Genomic DNA, 23,082 nt, shown 5'->3' with positions numbered 1-23,082 from the left:
TGCCTGATAGAAAAAATACAAATACCAAAACAATGCATCAATATTTATGTTTGATGCTTTGAGCTCTCCAGATTCTTGCCTCACAGATGTGGCAGCCAGCAAGATGTGGCAGCCAATAAGGCTGCTAAAAGGGCAAATCGGAGCAAGATCCTGGGCAAATGTTATTTATGCCAAGTGGCTTGGACCTAACTGTTCTTAACACTTTTAGACCAGCCAGGGTAGTAGTTAAGGCTGGAGAATCTCTGCAGCATTAAATCTGCAAGATGCTTCTCTTCCTCTAAAGGAGTCTAATGATCTTTTGTTCCATCAAAACTTTGGTTTCACGAAGTAAAAGGAAGACATCTCCTCTGGGCTTGATTTTGTCTTTTGTTCTTGACTCTGACCTAGCTGTTTGGCCCACTTTAGGTCTTGAAATTGTTCCATCTCATGCTTAGAAGCAAGAGGCAAAGAGATATTTAAGCCCTGTCAAAGACAGTCTGAGATAAAAGAGCATCTGGTTCCTGCACCAACAGTAGCCCCCAGCAGGTGTCCAAGTTTGATTTCTCTCTGCCTACCCTAGAGCCAGGGTACAGAAGTCAGGCTTCTGTCTTCCTTTTTTTTGTAACTTAATTTGATGAATGTCTCCCAGTATTATACTCAATCAGAGATTGTTTTCTTTTCCAACAAAAAGCCTAAAGCACATCCTTACATTTTCTTTAAAATTTTGAGATGTCAAAAAATGAATTAGAAAGGAAACACAACTAACTGGAGCAGATAGCAATATCTATTTCATCAAATATATTTTCCTCCTTTGGAAACACATCTACATATGTTCGTATGTAAAATGTTAAGCAGCAGGTTTTAGGTAATTCAAGGGAAGAAAGTAGTAGAAACACCTTATCAATAAACCTCAACTGCAAACCAGATCATTCTTGAATGTTCCTTTGTGTCAGAAGGCATAAGTATCAAGTGCTGAATCACAAGATATAAGTACAGTTGGGTATCAATATATCCTTTAAGCATTGCTTTTCTATGCTTGTAATTTAAGGGCATAAAAGAAGCTGCTATGTCTTAGCTGTTGAAAAGCTGGTTAGTGTCTTTCATGTCTTACTGTAAATTTAACACCCAGCACCTCCCACTCCTGCTAGAATCTTTCTTCTCTCAAAAAGTCACACTCTGAGTGTAGCTTCAGAAACAAGTTCACAGGAAATGTAGCATTTGGGGCGGACAGCTTGTATCTGTCTGAAAGAAAAGGTCATTTATTTCTACTATATCCTATTTTCTTTGAGAAGGGTCTTTTAGTGGTATTGTCTTGCTTTCTGCTCTATTTTTGAGATAAAAAAAAGTCAAAACAAACAAAAACTATAGACAGTAAATTAATGGAAGCATCCCAGAATTTTTATAAGAAATAACTTCAAAATCTGATAGGAGAAAACCAAAGAAAAAAACATTGCCTGTGATCCCCCCAAAATATTGTAAAGAATTATTCATTGATAAACATTTTAAATCAGGAATTCAATAAGATTTTCTTTAAGAAAACCTGTACAGATGAAATTATACCAACTACAAGGATAGGAGAATGCATTACAAATGAGTGTTGAAGAAGGTAAACTGAAATGTAATCACAGGGATATCTCCCTTCAGGCTTTTGAGATGTCAGTAGGAGAGTTTCAAATAGGTTTTGAAATCATATCTTCATCTTGTCCCTTTGGGCCATTTGAATGTATTGCTCAGTTGAGTAATAAATGTGTATATGTATGAATAGTTTCTGTGGCATTCTCATCACTATCTACTGATGATCATTTATACTGCTTCAGATTTTTCACCATTACAACATTACACATTAGACATTTTAGTACACTAGAGAACACGTCATCAAAACTTCTTAAGCTGTGGATCATGACCCTACATGGGTTGCAAATTGGCAAAGGGGTGAAAATGGCAACTGTAAGTGGTTTCTGAGAGCCCAGTGTTAATCCAATATTGATGCAGAATGAATCAGAGGTGTTTCTGATAGCAGTGGCCTGGGTCACATTGGAAAACTTTACTATTGCCTTGGTTGTGAACATACATTATGGACATTTTGCCAGGCACATGCTGCCACTTCATAAATCATCAATGAACAGAGAAAGAGTCAAGAATACTGGGTGCTATATACTGCAGATCTTTATTTTGCCTCCAATTCTGTTTGTTCTTATAGAAGTGTGGTTGCTTAATTACTGAAATAAAAATATGTAATACTGTATTACCATCGTGTCTCATCATGTTAATATCAAACTAAGTTGTTTTTTTTAGATTGTATTATGTTAAAATCTCAAATTTTAAAAGTGGCTGTTAGTTTAATGGCTTAAGTTTCATAAAATATTGTTCAATGGTTATTGGCTTGTGAGGGGACAGAATTTCCAATTTTTTTTCCTTGATAATGGTCCTAAAAACACTCCTCACATTTTGCTCTACATGATTATGGCACGCAGCATCCGCAGCTTCGATGACTAAGGGATTTAAGGACCGATAAACTCAGAAAATTGCTGAATATGCTATGAGTCCTGCAGTATCAAATATTGAGCCAGAATTTAATTATCATAAAAGATGAACAATCACACCCATCACAGTGATGTGCAAATGTGCTTTTGTCTTTAATACATGGTAAAATTATAAATGTGGAAAAGAATGGCGTTAAAGTAAATCTGTTTATGATATATTTTCAGTGGGTGCCTATTTTTAAATACTTGTATACTAGAGTCATATAAAATAACTTTGGGGTAAAAAGGTTATGAGTGGGAAGATGTTTAAGAACCTTTTTTGTTCATGCATGGTGACATACACCTCCAACTTAGCACATGTATATAGGGACAGAAAGATCTCTATGACTTCAAGTCAGCCTGGTATGCAGAGAGAGTTCCAGTCCACCCATGGCTATAAAGTCTGTGGCTATAAAGTAAGTCCCACGTTTGAAAGAAAACAAAATAAAACAAAACCAACCAAATATTTTATTGCCTATAAAAACAGAGTACACCAATATACATTGTCAAAATTGATGACATTTGTATAGAGCTCATAAATGAGGAGACAGGACAGTATTATGTCTCAGAAAGACGTGCATTAAATTAAATGCTGCAAAGTAATTTTCTGTCTCCATTTACTAGATATATAATAAAGGAACACATTCACTCCATGTGTTTAAGCATCTGATTCTTGTTCTGTCAATTCTTCTTTCATAAATAATCATAATTGGTATGTGTTGTATAAACCAGAAAGCCTCAATCAGTGAATTTGTATGAGTACAGGAATGGAAATTATCTTTTTAGTCACATAACAATTAAAGGTTACTATTTAATATCACTGAATTCATAAATTATATTTATAATGTTTGGAAAAATTTTACATAAGAAACATTATGCAATAGTGTAGGAGAAGCTAAGGTAGAAGGAGTAAGGAGGGAAGAGGGGGATAAGGAGAGGAAAAGGAGAAGAGGAGGAGCTAGGACAGGGAGAGATAAGAGGGGGGGAAACATGGAGGTGGATGTTCACGTGCCTCCCGCAGTCAAAGGTAGTTGCTATATCTAGGTTAGGTATTGGGTTATGCCTCTGATTGAGTGGGCATCTTGATATTGATCATTACCAAATATATAAGCCATTACAGTCTCATCTGTACTGAGCCTGCGTGGTTGGCAGGATGATCTGTGCAATGCGCAACCTTACAGAGACAGCGTGTTATATTGGCAGAGCCATCTCCCATGCTGATGTCTCATGGGTGGCAGGGCTGTTGTTCCTGGCTGGTCATTTCTAGCGGTGGCGTGCACGTGGCCTCTGGCCACAGAACATGGTGGCTAAGCTAGGCAGAGCCGCTGCAGCTTAGATAGGCGGCTTGACTGGTGACTGTTTTAAATAATTACTGCAACCCAATAGAAACCAATAATTGTAATAATTTGGAGAAATTAATCAAGGAATTGTAAATTATGCTGTATGGCTGTCATTTGCCAATCACAGCCTTTGTGCTAAAACTGTTTCAAGCAATACTTTAACAGATACAGCCTTTGCTTCATATATACATACACACATGCACACACACACAAATATATATGAAGGTATATGTACGAGACATATGAACATTCTAAATGGATAGAAGAATATTAAAAATGAAATAGCAACAAAGATAGAGGTCTTATGAGTCCATTAGATTTTATGAATTATCAAATAATAGCTGGCTCTTCTGAATTTAACAGCTGATAACCAATGCCATTAATGACAATGACACAATTGATTACAGCAAGATTTCCCAAATTTGTTAACTATGCACGTGAAATTACCTAATCTTTACAATAGTACCTTGTACCATCTGTGTCTATCCCCACAGTGTATTTGAGAACTGTGTCACAGAGACATTAAATTACATACCTTACACAATCCCCACATAGAAGTAATCAATAGAGTTGCCGTACTTTAATTTTTCTAATACAGAGCTTCACTGCTGCTTTCCTTTGGTGTCTATTTTGTTTTGAGCTTTTGACACAGGGATGATTTCAAAGTCATAATCATCTTTTATCTATCTTCAATCTGTTGCAATTAAGACCATATGTCACAATACCTGAATCATAATATCAATAGTTACTTGTTCGATCGAATTGATGATATATTGTTTGAGAAAATTATCTTTTTTGTGTGGATGTATGTTTGTTGTGTATGTGTTTTCATGGGAGTACAATTGAATGTACAAAGGTCACATGCTTTTCTCATTTGTATCCTACCCTAATATTGGTGACAAGATCTATCAATGAGGCAGGAGATTACCAATTTTTCTCTAATTTCTGGCCAGTGAATTCTAGAGATCTACCTGTCCTTGCCTCCCCAGTATTTTATATCTATCTATCTATCTATCTATCTATCTATCTATCTATCTATCTGTCTGTCTGTCTGTCTGTCTGTCTGTCAGTCTGTCTGTCTGTCTGTCTGTCTGTAGTTTTGTATTAGTATTTTTATGTAAATGTTGGAGATCTGACTAGATTTCTTCGTTCTTGCCTGGCCATCATTTACTGAATCAACCATTTCTCCAGCCAGTCTGAAAATTATGTATGTATGTATGTATGTATGTATGTGTGTATGTATGTATGTATGTATGTATGTATGTATCTATCTATCTATCTATCTATCTATCTATCTATCTATCTATCTGTTTATATCTGTTTTTCTATCTATATATCATAAATTATATTCTAATGAAATATTCCAATATAACTTCATGCTTCAAATTGACTTACAGGCCTATAATAAAAAACATATCCATATTATCAATAAATTTGTTAATATTAATGAAAAATCATTCTCCAATGAACAGCAAACTTCACATGTATAGTTATGTATACATCTAAAAACTGTTTCTCTTATTCAATTGTAATTGAATGGTGTAATTGATACCTGTGAAAAATTAGTACTTTGAAATATTTTCATCTATGAAATCAAAGTCCTTGTATTCAGTAAAGCAAACACTTCAAAAACTTCAAGAAAATTATGTGTTGGATGAATACTAAGATGAAAAAGTTTAAAAACCTTTATTGGCAGTTAAGGTCATAAATCATAAGAAAATCAACAAGGTCCTTACATTCCCAAGTTGAGTGGATAAATGATAAGCTCATTAATTCACTAATTTATTCATACATCTATTAATTTGCTCACATATGTATGTATTCATTTGTGATTTAGTAATTGATTCAATATTTATTTAAATATGCATATTATGCCTGCTTAGCAATGGGCTAATTGCTGCAGAGACCAGGATGTCAAATAGACTTTTTCACACTTACATCACTATTGAATTACAATCACCTCAAGAAGAATGGGCAGTACTTGCATTTGTTTGGAGTTTGAGAATGTCACTCAGTTTTCTGCCATGGAAATGTGGCAACTTGCAAGAGGAAAACAGCACTTTTCTTGTTGCTGTTGTTTTTATTGGTCGAGTTTAATATGTGTTTCTGGATTTTAGATTAAGATATTTTGGATGGGAGCTGCCTGCAAGCATATCTATCTTTGAATGATTTGCACTGGCAATTGGATTCCTTCCATTCAGCAATCCTGAGCCTGTTCTCAAGTGTTTTCAGGTGCAGCTTACTTAGACCAAGGAACCTGTGGAAAGAAATTCACGTACCATACTCAGGTGTGGTATGGAAATAGGATTAAGAAATTTTCCTCCTAGATGTCTTCCCTGCTATATAGACTTGATCTAGCTCTTTCCTTCTCAGTGGCTCCTTCAGGCAACTCTACTCCCTCTGCTCCTCTCATCATTTAAATATGCATTTCCATTCCTTTTCCTTCATACCTAAACGTGGTAAGTATCTTCCTACTTACAATACCTGAAGTGTTATACCCTCTGATAATTTCTTTGTAAAGTGATACTCACAGATTTTCATTTTTTATCTCATACTTGTGTCAGTCTCTTTTCTAGCACATGGAAGTTCATATTTAGCTGTCCACAGCTACGTACTATTACAGCAGCACACATGAAAATACAAGAGGCCCCCATGGATTAATTACTCTTCCCCCCCCCCAAAGCATCAAATACGAATGCCCAAGTACAGCCATACATGTTTGTACTCGTAGCATACCACACCTGCTTCTGCTACCAACGTCACTACCCAATGGCATATTAAGAAATAATGAGGTATTATTGCTAATGCTTAAACTAATGTGAATGTACAATGCATGAGAAGAACGTACTTATGAGCTTTGAACATTCTTGAACACGACCACACGGATAAGAATAGAGAAATGTTCTACGTTGAACACGTACAAAGTGCAAATATAAGAAATGATACAGTAATAAGAACAATTGTCCAATTGTCTAGAAGATGCCAGAGAGAAACAATAGTGATCATAAATTTACTAGAAATCAAAATATTTAGGACTATTATTACAGCAGGGAACCTGGCCAGTCAACAGCTCATACAGAAATACCAGAAGCACACTAATGTCCTAGTATCACGGTGTCCATATGTTTATAAGCATATTTGAGCACAAGGATTTCTGTGAGGTTCAGTCTACATGGGTGTACTAATACAGTTACATACATAGAAATACAAGTAATGGAGAAAACATGGATTGAATATTACAGAACGTATCATACATAAGTTTATACATTAACTTGTTAAAGCAGCATACATTGCTATTCGAGCACAGTCATGTAGATGTATTATTACTACAGCAAAAAGAAATACAACACTACAGCAGAAAATCATGAATGTAGAACTTCAGCACTCACAGAAGTATTAAACAGCAACATACAATGATATACTTTTTAAATGCTCTCTGTTTTACTTAATTGGATATGTCATCCTTTGGATCTTTGAGAAAATAAGGCTCACATGAATATCTCAGGAATGATTCATAAGTTACTTCCATGAAACATTTCTTGAAAGTGTATCAAAATAAGCACAGTCTATATCTTGGTATACTCTGTCTGTATCTATGCATGTATGTGTACACTAATATAATTATTAAATAAGACTTTGTTTTCCAAAGATAAAAAGCAACACATAGACATCCTTTTCAAAGTAGCTCCTATAACATTAAAATAACTAATCAGAGATATTTATAATTTGGAAATAAAACATGTACAGAATGTTGTCAGGTGTTGATAGATGTCAATTATCCATTAAACCCTGAATTATGAATGTAAGAAAAGCAATTATTGATTCTCAGCTGCATCATCCATTCATAATCATGAGTCTTATCCATTTAAAAACAGTTTGAGCACTAAAACCAGAATTTACTTTTAGATGGATGTGAGAAACCAGATTCCTTTTATCTAATTTAAAGGTCAAAGACTCTCTTAAAAGAATAGATAAATAAGAATTAAACCTCATTTCTTTGAGATCATTGTGCTTAACAGTTTGGAAATGAATGATTTTGAATATTGATGAGTAGAACATCCAAGTAGTAGTGGAGTTTGATGTACAGATGTGAAATCCCTTCAAAACATTTTTTTTTTTTTTGGATAGGAGAATGTCTGAATTGAAAACCAAGCTTTACTTAGTGTTAGTGAGAAACCATGGTGAGGTCAGAACATCCCTTAGGTAGAAGATAACAGATTTTAAATGTTCATCTTTTGAGATATTTTAGGCTTTCAGATGTACTGTATACTTTCTTATCGACAATCATGTCATGAATGTCAGAAATATGTAAGCTCAATACTGAACAACACATTGGAAGTGTGTGTGAGTGTGTGTGTGTGTGTGTGTGTGTGTTTATCTTTATAAAACACATGCACACAAGCACATTAATGGATTTTGGCCTAAATATGATATTTACAATCTTTAAGTTACACATTTTAATAATATTAAGATAAAACATGTTTTCCTTTTTTTATTGGATATTTTATTTTATTTACATTTTAGATGCCATTTGCTTTCCCTATTTCCCCTCCCTAGAACCTCCCTATCCTATCTCCCAACCTCCTTTCTGCTTTTATATCATTTTAATTCCATGCATGTGTTAAGGTAAGTTCTAGTTTGAGGAACTAGTAATACAACAGAAGCAAATTGTCAAGGAACAAGCAAGACAAAATAAAACATCTTTAGAGTAGAAGCAAGATGTGAAACTGCTGCTGTTGTGGAAAGTATATTGAAATGAAATTCTATGTACTTTCAGGGTAATTATAACTAGTGTTCTAGGCAAAAACTCCAGTTATTAATTCCTTAAGAAGTCAGGTCTGACCACTCATACAGAAACCAAATAAACTGGAATTATAAAAAACAAAGACAAAGCTTTAATTAATATAGAGACACAAGAAAGACTAAGAGAACTAGAGACCTTAGCCCTGTCTTTCGCTTCCTGACATAAATTGTCATATTACCCCAAGGAAGGGACAGAAGGAGGAGTCAACGGGCATGAATAGTTACTCAGTGTTAATAATACTGTAGTCTGAGGGAATATTATTATTTTGGGATTGTTCAGTCAGGGCTTTATTCCTATCAAAATTCACTGGTATTATTAATTGATTTTCGTACTAATCAATGATACATCATACCTGATGATGTTCCTAGAATGCAGGGTGACTGGTACCAAATGGACTCACACCAAAAAACTCAGATGAAAACAGGAGGCAGAGATACTCAGATTTTCTATTGTTTTTATTTAGTTATTGGATACCTAGAGGTGGGTGATGTGTCAGGGTTTTTTTTTTTTCTTTTTCTTTTCCTTTTTCTTTTCTATTTTCTTTTTTCACACCAGACTCTAATTCTTTGACAGATGATCAATAATACAAAGAAAAAATATAAACAATACTATTGACTACATTAAGAAAAGAAAAATACTCTAAGTTCCAATCAACATTTAAGTCATTAAATATGTAAGTTTTATTTTTAGAAAATAGTTTTTTAACATGGAGCAATATGCAGAGTGTTATAGATACTCTTTTGATGTTGCTGTTAGCTATACTTTTATGATCTTTTTAATATAATCAATAGAAAATTGTTTTGAAAATTAAACAATTTCCTTTCATCACCTCTGAGTCTATTAACAGAAAAGTTACCTGGAAGTTTGGTCGTAGGTATGACTGAAGAGAATGGACATGCAGTGAACTTTTTTGTCTACAGCTCTTACTATGAGCATTCAAGTATCACTGGAATAGTATCTACTGGAGACAACACAGTATTTTTGAGTAGTCCTTGGATATTTTAAAGACCACTTGAACTTTGTGTTATTATTCATCCTCTGTTAAACTGAGCAATGTATTCTTTGGAATGAAGTTTGAACAGATGAATGTAGCACCAGGAAACTTTATGAATATTAAGAACCTGGGAAATATAATAGGAATATCTGAATTTAGCCAAACCAGAAGTGTATCTTGTCTTAATTATATTTTAAATTTGTTATACAGTCAGCAATTTTTAATTTGGCCCTGTTTTTAATTTGTCACATAGCATTTCATAAAATGTGGACACATAGCTACAAATAAGTAGGGAGTTCACCAAGCGTTTGTCATGATTCTACTCCTAAATTTCTAAGAGATTTACAAATATAACAGAAACTTGCCCATATAATTTTAATACACTTAAAATTTTGTTGCATATTGTATAAGACACTCAACATCTGTAAATGCTTCCAAAAATATTTACTAGATAAGACCATATAACCTTATTTCAGGAAAAAGATCTCAGGAGGCTTCACTCTTTCCAGTGAATATTTGCCTGGAAAAGGAGAGTCATTTTGTTTCCAGTTGTATGGCCCTGGTATGTTATCAGCGCTCCAGTCATACCCTACCCATGTTATACAAGCAATGCTAATTATTCTATTGAGAACTAAGAACAATTTAAGAGCAAGTGTTATGGAGCTATGAAAAGGTGATGAAGGCTGAGTATGATCTCAAAATATTTTATGTATTTGTGTAAAATGAATTGGTAAATTACACATGGAAAGTAAAAGGATATAAATGGAGAAGAACAATGTTAAATCTGATGTTAAATCTGAGCGAAGTACATTGTATGGCATTTACTTAGATGCATAATAAAATCGATTTATTTTCTACAATTAGTGTATGCTAATGGTTTTGAAGAAAATAAGTTATAGATGTGACTGTGGAAATACTTGTTCCAATCAGAGTATGTATATATTTTTGATAATATTTGTTGACTTGTTTAAGGTCATTCTTGAAACACTGAATTTCTCATATGAACCAAAAGGCGACATGTACAGATTTTATATGCTTTTGATTAATAATACATTGTTAGTCAATTATTATTTAATAAACTTCATGGGTTTAGAAGACAACAGCCAGATGGTCCTGTGGCTTCTGACCTTTTTTTCCTCAACAAGACCATTTTTTTCTTTTTGATTTTCAAAATCACAAAATAGCCTAGGAAAGAAGAGTGGGCTTGATGATGGATGGATAGATTTCTGTTTGTCTGTTTAGGACTAACCATTTGGTTTCCCCCATACTTTAGTCTTATTCATTCTGAAAGGCAATTGATGATACCAACACACACGATTATTAAGTATGTGTAAAAGATGTTATTGTATATTGCTGGTAACTTGTAAATGTTTCTTCTCTTGTCACTTTCTGATATTTAATTATTTGTTGATTGATTGATTTATTGTACCTCTACAAAAGGGTAATGCAAACTAAGTAAAAGCAAGAAGTTTCACTGATTGAAAGGAACGATGTTTTATTGAAAACTAACAACCTTTCGATCATCCTGAATAATGAGACAGTGCAGCTTTTATGATCATATAAAATAAAAATCTAGCTGTACTTTACATCAAATGAGAATGTGAATTTATTAGAATAAACAGAACACAGATCTGATTGACACAAATTACATGTGCAGAAAGAACTAATTAGTGTTTAGGAAAGAGTTAAATTTTTGAAATGGAAGAAAGTCAAAAGGATCTGGCCCAGTCTCTAGCAAAAATGGCTTACAAGCTGTAGCTAATTACAAGAAGCTATCTTGGGGTTGAATCTGGTCTTTTTTCAACCTGTGGCAAAATAAGATGCAAAAAGGAAATATAAGGAGATTGGGGATCACTTTGAAAACTCAAACAAATACATTCTTTAGGTTTTTAGCAAGATAGGGACGGAGAACATCACTGCAACCCTTGACCATTTCAATTTGTTTTCACATCATCCATAAAACTTAACTTTTGAAGAAAGAAATTAAAGTTTTTAAAGATTCCTATAAGTAAGACACTTGTAAGGCCTGTCTACACATGAATAATCAGATTCAAGTTTTCCAAATAAAATTCTCCAAAGAGAATGTGGTGATTGTGTTTATATTCCTTAGAAACCTAAAAGAAACATAGACACTTTACAAATAATAATTTATCTCCAGAAATGCAAATTAACCAAGGGATTTAGCAACACCTTGTATCTCATAGGTCTGCTTATTTATGGATCCACTTATATATATTGACAGTTGTGCCAATATGCTTATGGTATTTTGTCATGACTTGGCCTTCTAGAGAATGTCTCTAAGCATCACAATCCCAAAAATAATCGTAGGGAGAAGTGATGGCAGCTACAAATGATATGTATTTAAGAGAGGGACATTGCTGGAACGGAGTAGGAGTTGGGCCCTCATTTAAATGTAGACTCTGGTTCATCTCTATGCCATTCTATTCATTATTTAACTTAATTATTTAGGTAATTAATTAATCAAATCCGTTGTTTCTCTGATTTGGCCATGGTAGTTCCACAGCAACAGAGTGCATTTAAATATTTCAAGATGATACTGAAAATGAATATCAAATAGACAAAAATATGTGCTATATTGCAATTCTACTTCTAAAACCTGGTGGTTATCTAAGGCAGCTATTTACATGAAATATCTTAAGGATTTACATGTGGTATAAACTATCATTTTTAAAAATCAATTATGTCAAAAGAATTACCAAATATCCTATATTTCCCTATAAGCTACCTATTAATAGTATCATTTCCTTTTCCAAATTTAATACTAAACACTTTGATAATATGTTCAATTGCTTCTCAAAGTGTGAGTCCACTGGTCACTGAAAAGTAGTTGGCAATAATGTAAGATAGATACCTTTCTATCCTACAAATATTTTTTGAAAAGTAGTGAAACATATTATTTGCTTTCTTCAATGGCTAAAATGAAGTTGAGAAGTCAAGATTTTGAAATCAAAGGACTTTTTATATAAAAAGGTGTGCTTGAGTTCTTGCCAATGTGAGTCAAAGTTATGAGGACCAATCTTAGGACAAATTCCCTAAACCAGTTACATGTGCACAACCAGCATCAGTTGGAGAAAATGTCCCTTGTCTGTCTAGGGTCATGGTATATTGTAAGGATGCTTGGACGATAAGAGGACATAACTTACCAACGAAAGACCCATATTGTTTATGATAAAAATCCAAGAAACTGTAAAGTGGATAAAAGCATACACCAAGCAGATGGTCAGCTGGAAAAAGTAGAATATTTTAGTTGATTCATTTTGAAGTACAATGTGATATCACCATGAGACCTAATATTCAGTATTCAGGACAGGAATATAGAGCCTCTTTTTCATTTTGTACATTGTTGGTCAGCCAAAATAAACTTGTTTATAATTTTTACTTTCCCATCCTCCCTTATGCAGTAATACATTAAGGACATCTCAATGAGTATATCCACAGAAGCTGGACCACACAATATATTAACTTAATGAGGAAAAAGAGAAGAATTACCTGAGTAGATTTACATACAATTTCATATATGATATGTGTGGGGAGAAAGAAAAAAATGTTCTGGCTTTCTTCCTTTGTTGTTGTTGTTGTTGTTGTTGTTGTTGTTGTTGTTGTTCTTCTTCTTCTTCTTCTTCTTCTTCTTCTTCTTCTTCTTCTTCTTCATCCTCCACCTCCTCTTCCTTCTCCTCTTCCTCCTCTTCCTCCTCCCCCTCCTCCTGCTTCTCCTCATTTTCCTTCTTCTCCTTCTTCCTCCTCCTCCTTCTCCCCTTTCTTCTTCTTCCCCTCCTCCTCTTCCTCCCCCTCCCCTTTCTCCTTTCCCTGCTCCCCTCCTCTCCTTCCTCCTCCCCTCCTCCCCTTCCTCCTCATCACCCTCCTCTTCTCCCTTTCCTCCTCCTCCTCTCTTCCTCCCCTTCATTCTTCTCATTTTGTTAATTATTCCATGTAAGGTAGTACATATTTGCTAGAGAGTACTGAAACTCGGTTTTCCATATTAGTAGTTCTCAAGCAGAGGTGCTGAAACTGTCCCTTCCAGTTAGAGTATGTTACTAGCTGGAAACATGTCTGATGGCTGCATCTGAATAAAGAAAATTACTGTCATACAGTGTGAAGGATTAAAGGATTCTCTGAAATATACTAGGATGACCAAGACATTGGTTCTCAACAAATAATTACACAGCTCATATACCATTAGTTAATACTATAAAATATATTAAATATATAAATAAGATATCTTATACTATATCATTTCTCATTATTGTGTGGCAATGTAGACTACGAATCTCAGTATTTCCATGGTGCATTATAGAATAATCATCTTAACAAAGTCATCAATTTCACTCAGATAATAAAATTAAGATGAGTTTATAATATGTAACAGGCTAACTGGCTTCTTTCACCCTCAGTATTGAATTTTTTCCTAGAACCCACTTTATAGAATGAAAGAAGGTTTATGCATATAAGTTTTATAGTTCTGAGGTATCTCTTTGCTCTAACCATCTGTGAGTGATCTCACACCATTAAATTTAAGAACTTCCTACCCTCCATGCACATTCATACATATAGTTTGCTTTACTTGAGAACTGAGGATTTAGGTTCTATTGTAGAATAGGACCTTGCAGTCTCTTTTTGAATTGAATGCTGAAGAAACTTCAGCTTTAATTAAAATGATAGTATCACCATTTAAAGGCTAAAATACCTACAAGGACACAAGTAATAATGGCCCAGTTTTATGTGGCTTAGCGGACTGGCTATCGCAAGAATACTGCTTTTGCGCCTGGCTTGCTTCAAGAAAGAGGAAGGCTGCTTTTCTAAAGATATGAATTCTGGATCTGATTGCTTCTGTGAAGAACATTTAAAGAGGGTTAGGCACCCTGGCTGAAAAAAAAATCACTTTGTGTTAAAAGTTTCAGAGTCAGCTGCAATTTAAGTCCATCAACTTTTTCTGTGCAAACTTGTACCTGGCTCGTTGAGCTATGGAGGAACACATATTCCCCACAGCTGTAAAAGAAAGGGAATCCTATGGAGGGCAGTGTTATGACTATCACACAGGGCAACTATGCCAATGTAAAGAGTGCTGAGAAAAAAATACAGACAATCTCAGGTATATATGGCGTTTCTACTGCTCATCTTTTGATTTTATAATTTGCTATTTCACAAACCAAACTTGAGAGTGACTACATATCACAAGACTGAGCATGTATGTTTTCATTCCCCATCAACTCAAACTTGCTTTCTTCTTTTGAAGCCAATCTTCCCTTTATGTGCATATAGTTCAATAAATGTGACAGTATTATTTGCTATTTTATTCACTGCTGTATCTCCCATACCTTAAACAATTTTTCATATTCAACAGACAGACTAATTATATTTGAAGTGATCTATCCAATTAATGACCCCCATTTGTACAGTAATAAAGGCCAAGAGTGAATCATTAGATATTCCATGTGTTCTACACTGCAAAATCAGAAACCACCCCACAAGGTTTCTTCATGACTAATCATCATTAAAGTTGAAGAGATAAACTACTTTTATGGTATGCTTATTCATCCAGCATGTATTAAGTATTTGTTGTTATAGCCATATTTTATTCATTCCGTAATAGTCTGTGTTTTGAGTAAATTTAGCTCACAGAAACTTAAAGGTGTAATAAAAGGCAAGTAGGCACGAATAATATATAAAAATTCATTTTTGAACCCAGATAATCCCTTTCTTCTTTTTCTTTATTTTCAGATTTCTTTTTTCCTGTTTCCCTTTATCTCTCCCCTGTTGTCTCACAAATGATATATAAATCAACAAGGCATCATACTTTAATTTTTCATTTTTATTTTTAACATTCTGCATGGGATATGGATTTATTTATAGACAAAGATGTGTAAAATCTAATATATACTTTAGAGACATTTAGCACTCATATATCTAAACAAAACTAGTGTTATTTTCCTTGCTCATAATATTCAGTGCAAGTAGCTTTGCATGTAGATGTTTGTCGATGGTGTGGAATCACAAACAGTAACTCGTGAATAACTTAGCAAAAATGGGTGGTTTATTCTCCTTGGTTTCTCTTTCTGCTTCTTAGGAAAGTCTGGTCACTGGATGTTTCCTGTTTTGACAATCTTCTGGGTTTCTGATAGGTATGGACTAAGGGTTCTATGTAAAATATGTTTCTGCATATTGTGACTTCAGATTAGGAATTGCAGTGGTCTGTGAGTAGTAGAGAAATTTCACAGGAGGGAGTAAAGCAAGGTGTTCTGCAAGATCTATTAGTCCCCTGTGGACAGACTGTTAGAAGAGGCCACAGCAAAAAGTCTGTTACCAAGCTGGAGGTGAAGGGCTAAAAGGAGATGTGAAAATCTACAGTTCATTTTGCTGCTTCTCTGGCAGGAGTGGTCTATGCCTTCCCAAGGATTGCCTGCTGGAGTTGGGGGCTGGAATAAACCAGAGTGTATGTTTTGGGGCAGGACAATTTTTGGAGGGTAAATATGTGCAATCCACAATAGATGAGTGCAGAAGAGTCAGGGAAACTACAAACACTGTTGTGCTTCAATGCTAGGATGAAAATGGTAAATTAATTTGGAGGAGTAGAGGGAGAAGTGAAGACCTGAAATTAGCCTATCTCCTTCCCAGCTGCAATGGCCTGTGTTGAGAAAATCTCAAAATGAAAATCAAATCTCAAAATCAAAAATGAAATCTTGGCAAAGGACTTAGTCTCATAGGCGCTGCTCATTAAAAATGCTATGACCTATGAACTAGGTATTTCATCTCCATTGTGAACTTGTAACTATCTGAAAATTAGAGTCCAACTCCAGTAGAAAGATAGGGCATCAAGTGGAGGAATAGGGTTGCCATTCCACAGACAAAAACAATCTGACACAGAATAGCTCCTGTCTAAAAGAACTGCAAGGACAAAAATGGAGACGAGACTGAGAGAAAGGAGGTCCAGTGACTGGACTAAATTGGATTCAATCTCAAGGGGAGGCTCCAAGGCCTGACACTATTACTGATGCTATGGTGTGCTTAAAGACAGGAGTCTAGCATGACTGTCCTCTGAGAGACCCAACTGACTGAGACTGAAGCAGATACTTTCACCCAACCAATGGAATGTACTGCTGTGGTTGAATTAAGGAAAGGCTGGAAGGAGCTGAGGAGGAGAGCTACCCCATCAGAAGACCAGCAGTCTCAACTAACCTGGAGCCCTGAAACCTCTCAGATGTTGAGCCACCAACCAGGCAGCACACACTAGCTGGTCCTTGGCCTCTGACACATAACACATATACAGTAGAGGACTGATTGGTCTGTCCTCAGTGAGAGAAGATGTGCCTAACCCACAAGAAACTGACAAGGAGTGGGGAGTCCTGTGGTGGGGGGGGCCGGGGATGGTGGTATGGGGACCTCCTCTTGGACATAGGCTGTGGGACTGTGTAAGGGTATTCTGATTCATGGATGGACATGGGTCTAGAACCCCGATACTCTACGTGAGAACCAGCAGGAGTTCGGCCGCTCCCCCACAACCCAGAGTCCTGACATGCAGTCTCATCTCCATAGACATACATTGTTCAGTCAAGTAGGCTATTACAACCCCTCCCAAAGTGCACAGGTAGAGGGCATGACCTCAGGTCCTAGGGATTTACATACTAATGAAGGCCAGAGGGCGGAGCAAATTAAGCATGCTTCCCCAGATCCTCCCCCTTTCTCCCTTCCTATTTAACTTGGGACTGCCCTGAGTTTTATGGGGCATACTTCCAGATCCATCTACCATCCACTGTGACAATAAACCCTTTTAGAACCAAGGACTTCCTTGTGTCATTGGGGCCTGCCATTGCCAAAGCCTACAGGCCGCTGGAAGCTTAGCTGTTCCTCCTGCATGTGGGACCCACCACAACGAGGAAACCCACCGGGACTCCACCACCGCTGCGGTGCTTTATTTTTCCCACAATAGGTGGGAGGAGAAATGATATTAGGAACTGTGGGAGGGCAGACAGGAAGCGAGGAATGACTGTCCTGTAAATAAATAAAAGTAAAAAGGAAACAATCTGTTGCTGGTAGCTATGGACTCTATGAGTAATTGTCAAAAATTTGCCACCTGTCTACTATGGGACTTGACTTCTTTCCACCCTCTGTGTATCTCTTGTTCCTCCTTTTCATTATAACTTCTTAGGTATAAGTCTGTCTTCTATACTTTGACTTAAACCATATTCAGATGTTTTTTAATTAAAAAATGTTTGAACTGAACAGATATTATATATATATATATTATATATATTATATATATAATATTACATATATTATATATATTATATATATTATATATATTATATATATCTTACTTTATGCTTAAAGGGTTGAGATGCTTCTGAGGCATACAAACCATCAGACCAAGGAAAGAAGCCAAGGAAACTATAATCATAAAAAAGGTGATTTCATTTTTATACAACCTATTGTTTTACTAGAGGAAGAGGGATCCTGTTGTAGATGTCATGTTTTAGGGTGGGTGTTCTGTGACAAGTTGGCCGCACTGGGCTTTTTTTCATATTTCAATTTGTCAGTGGACTGTGACACTATAATACTAAAGATGAATGAGACGGCCCTGTGAGTAAAAGTGCTTGCCACATATGCCTGAGGACTGGAATACCGTATCTGGAACCCATCATGTAATGAGATAAATTATTCCTGAAGCACCCTCCTCCAACTCATGACACATGCATGCATGCACACACACATACACATATACACATACACAAACACATATTAATGGATGTACTTGCTCATATACAGAGTACATCATATATACACAATGACAATGAATAATTTTCAAACAACAATATTTTCTACTCATTAGTTTAAGCTCAAGCAATGTCTTCCCTCTCAATTGTCAGCTCCAGGACCAATATGTAAACACGTTTTTAACCCAGATGTGCTTGAGAGAACTCTTAGTGTTGGCAGCAATAATACCTCTAGTCCAGGCATTTTAATAGATGTTCAGAGTAAGTATGTGTGCTATGCCATCGTTTACAGTCTTCTCTAACCAGGTACAGCTAGCTCATACACGTGAGAAGACAGAAATAAAGAACAAGCTCATTTGAAAAAGTCTCAATACTCTTCCTGAAATTCACAAATGGTTTGGCAAGATTATTGTGAACCAGCATTAGAAGGGAGGGGTGTGTATTAAGAAGTGGTGACAAATCTAAACAGTGCACAGCTAGTGGGCAGTCTCTGGCTGTCTTTAAAACTGCTATGATAGACTAGATGCAGATGTTATCAACTGGTTCTGTAAAGAGATGCTCCCCCCCCCACCCTCATCTGCACAGTCTAACTTTCTACTTATCTTTTACACTTTAGGTAACCAATAAAGTCACAGAATGATCCAATTCTTCATCAGCAGTTCACCTGCAGCTCCTATGGGCATTTCCCTTCTGTGACTGTGAAACCTGAGGAGCCAGGAGAGCATCCCTGCATACTGCCAAGGAGCAGCGACAGTCTTGGCACTGAGCCTTCAATGGACACTGTCTTTCTTTTAGTGAGAATGTTTTTCCGTCTCATGGATCACTGATGAAGTGAAACCTCCTTCAGCACACTTTTCTGATGGTTGTTTTGTCATAATTTCCAATAATTTCTATTTAATTGGTGTTTCTTTTAGAATCCCCAGATTTCTCACTGTAACTAACAGAGGGTATGCATCTACATTTCGATTTTATCTCTTCATGTACAAAATTTTCAAAAGACAATAGAGGCTGATGCCATATGCAATCCTAGGTATTACTGGAAATGGGAATATTGTCATTAATGAATACAAGTAGGTTTTATTTTTAATGGAAAAAACGGAACAGTGTTTTTTCTTACATTTTCTATTTTACACCAGAAGCCTTTATTTCCTTTTCTGCTGGGCTGCCACCTGTCCCTAGCAGATGCTTCCTTTATTAATCCTTTGACAGCTACTGCTGCCAGCTAACTCCCTGATTTCTCACTGCTTTTATTAGTCAAACTTCTTTTCATGAGTTACATTATTCAGTCATATTTATATTCTCTCTGTGTGTGTCTCTTTCTGTATGTCTGTCTTTGTTTCTGTCTGCTTTTTTCTCTCTGGTTCTCTCAGGTTTTGTGTATGGTATATGAGTGTGTGTGTGTGTGTGTGTGTGTGTGTGTGTGTGTGTGTGTGTTGAGTGTGCATGAGTGAGGGTGTGATGTGTATGTGTGTAGTGTATGAGTATGTGTGTGAGTGAATATGATATATATATATATATATATATATATATATATATATATATATATATAATATGATACATGGGTTTCTGGTATATGTGTGAGTGTGTAAGTGGTGTACGTATGTGTGTGTGTGCATGAGTGTGTATATATGTGTGTATGTGTGTTTCCTAACCTCTGCATTTTACTGCCTTTGATGTAGTCATCTGTATTCTTAAAGTCCATTACAAGAAAAAAGGAAAATTTTTAAATACTTGATAACGTGAAACATTGGCTTAGGTTCTCCTAAGAGGCAATGACTCCTCCTTGATTGCTTTATCTGTTTATAGAGGAAAGCATGGAAATGTGTGATAAAAAGAAAAGACTATCTTTCCTTGATTTTTCTGGGAAAATTAAGAAAACCTCATAATGATGTCATGTCCATTTTCCTGGACGAAAATAACACGGCCATTCGTATTTGTCCTCAAGTCTGAATTATAATTCCAAGGATATTCTTTGCTGACTCCTTTTTGTGGGACCAAGAAAGGATGTGATGTGATTACAGAGGAGATGCTCTTGTAGCTGGTTGGATAGTGAGGACTCTCTACGTATCCTCAATAATGCTGACACAGTGGGCCCATCCCCCACAGGAAAAGCTTTAGGACAGCAAGAGTTCTACCCCATTGTTTTAGAATTTAAACTGTTAAGAAATCTAATTGCAATTCTCCTTATCACTTGAGCATCACTAACAAATGATTACGAATTAATTCGTTAACTTTTTGAAGCTTTCACGTCTAACCCGTGATACAAGAATGGCTAATGCTATGCTTCATGGTGGAATATCTTAGATTTAGAATCATAGCATAAAATGGAATGGGTACACCTTTGATACAAAGCACCTTTTTTTAGCATACTTGGCATCATGTGATTTCATCTTTTCTGACAGTCTTTAGTTATTTTCCTAAAGAAGATGACTCTACAGATATCAAATCCCTGATGCAATTTCATCATATTCTGTTTTAGCCCTTTCAATTTTTACTAAAATAATAAATGTAAATATTTTCCAATATATATCACTGTGTCAATAAACAAAAGTTGCTTCTACATTTTATTGTTTTACTATTGCTTGTCCACATAGTCCCTGATAGCCTCTTGAACAAGTTTGATCACAGAGGGGATACCCACTTCAAAGAGTTGATCGATCTGTGTATCCTGCTTCACAACTGGAAATTTTCACACAGTGAAATGTAAATGGAGAAATCCATGGCTTGGAAACTGGACCTGTGAATTACTAGAAAGAAATATTTTCCCATTTTTCTTATCGCTACTTTCAAAGCTTCTCAGAAGAGTCCACAAAAGTTTCATGTGAAATGAACAGATGTCCTGCCTTTTAATTTAATTTCTATTTAATTTTATGCAATGAGTAACCATTTTTCTTAAGTCATTTTTATTACAGTTCATACAAGAAAGAGCTCTTGCAAGTAATTACTTCATAAACTTGAGGGAATAAATCATAGAACTTCAGGATTAATAGCAAATGCAGGCATGAATCTTTCTTACATGCCAGGGGAAACCTCCTGAAACAATATGCTAAAATCATACCGTATTACAGGGTGGAGTGGCATAGAGTAAAAGGTTTTCCTTTAACACTTAACTTTGTCTCTTCAAGAAACTGACATCTAAATAACTCAAGTGGGCTACACAATTTCAACCATTAATTTATATTGTTTAGCATGCATCAAAGCTGGGAATGAAGCTTTACAAACACACGTGGATGCAAATCATTATATCCTGAGAATGAAATTTCAGTCAATAGTGCTTGACTGAATTGAGACTGAAGATGCAGGCTTTGTCAGTACGGATGAAGGTACTGAGGATTAAGAAATAAAATTTGCATTCATCTAGTTTTCAGTTTGCAGCCAATGTATTATCTGGTATGTTAGATGTATTGCTCTGATAATTCCCTTCCTCTCAAATGATACCCAAATAATCTAAAAGGACAACAGAAGGGTACAGGTGGTGGATCGGTTACTTTCATCTTAACCTGTCTAAGCTGAAAAGCAATGAGTAGTTAAGAGATTGTTTTTAGAACAGCCAACAACTAATCAGTCTATATAATATATCGATTAATAATAGCTTCTTCTACTTTCTTGCAAAATTACTCCTCTGTTGTCAATTAATTGTTGAGGGAAATTAGGATTTACATCTCTCTTGAGAATATTAAACAGAGACTTAAATTCTTTTGTGGAGAGCTTAGAATAAGATCTTAGCCAATTAGCATCTCCTAGAAACTTTTGAAAATAATTTGAAACAAGTAAACTATCTTTTTTTCCAGACCATTATCTGTTTTTATTTTTTTATTGGATATTTTACGTATTTACCTTTCAATGTTATCTCCTCTCCCATTCTCCCCCAAAACCCCTTATTCCATACTCCCTCCTCCTCCTATTTTTATGCGAGTGTGCCCTGAACATCCTTCCAATCCCATCCTCCACATCCTGCCTTTTTGTGTTTAATACCTGTTTGAATAAGTAAAAACTACGAATTGATTTAAAACAGTAAATAAATAAAAATAAAAAGCAAAAAAAAAAGAGATTGTTTCTGTTCTGATGAGAATGGGTGCGATAGATTGACATACATGATCTATCTCAGAATTCCTGCAGACCACTGTTCCATTTCTAACATAACTTCTTTCAGGCTTACTCAAAAGAAAAAGAAATTATAGAAAAAAATGTACATCAAGGCAGTCATATTTACTAGGCTATATTTTTCAAAAATGTCTAAACTTCCATAGTACTTTCTAAAAGAAGGAACCTATTCAAAGTTAAAAATGCAAATTTGCATGTGAATATAAAAATAATAATAAACCTTTAAATGAATCTGTCCATCATTTATTTGTTTGTCTTACCTGGAGTCTGGTCCCTTCCTTGGTACTTACATGACTTGGATTCCGTAGATTGTAAAGGCAGAATAATTAGTAAAATTTAGTTAAAACTTTACTTCAACACAATGTAATTCAACATTAATATCTACATTTGCAAAATTTCACAATAGTAAAGTAATTTTTACTGGTCTTTAAGACACTAGAAAGGTTAAAATATAAAGTTTATTATCCTAAGTCTCCTGCAGTAGTTTTGAAGCATTGTAGTGTTAGCTACAAGCAAGTTAGCAGAGTAAAATTTCTAAATTGTAATTTCCAGTAATATAAATGTTTAAGTATGTGCCATTAAAATGAATCAAGAGAAAGAAAAGGGATAC

This window comes from Grammomys surdaster, unplaced genomic scaffold (genome assembly GCF_004785775.1).
Source record: "Grammomys surdaster isolate TR1022 unplaced genomic scaffold, NIH_TR_1.0 201, whole genome shotgun sequence".
NCBI lineage: Eukaryota > Metazoa > Chordata > Mammalia > Rodentia > Muridae > Grammomys > Grammomys surdaster.
The sequence above is the reverse complement of the archived record's forward strand: the minus strand, read 5'-3'. Positions refer to the sequence as shown.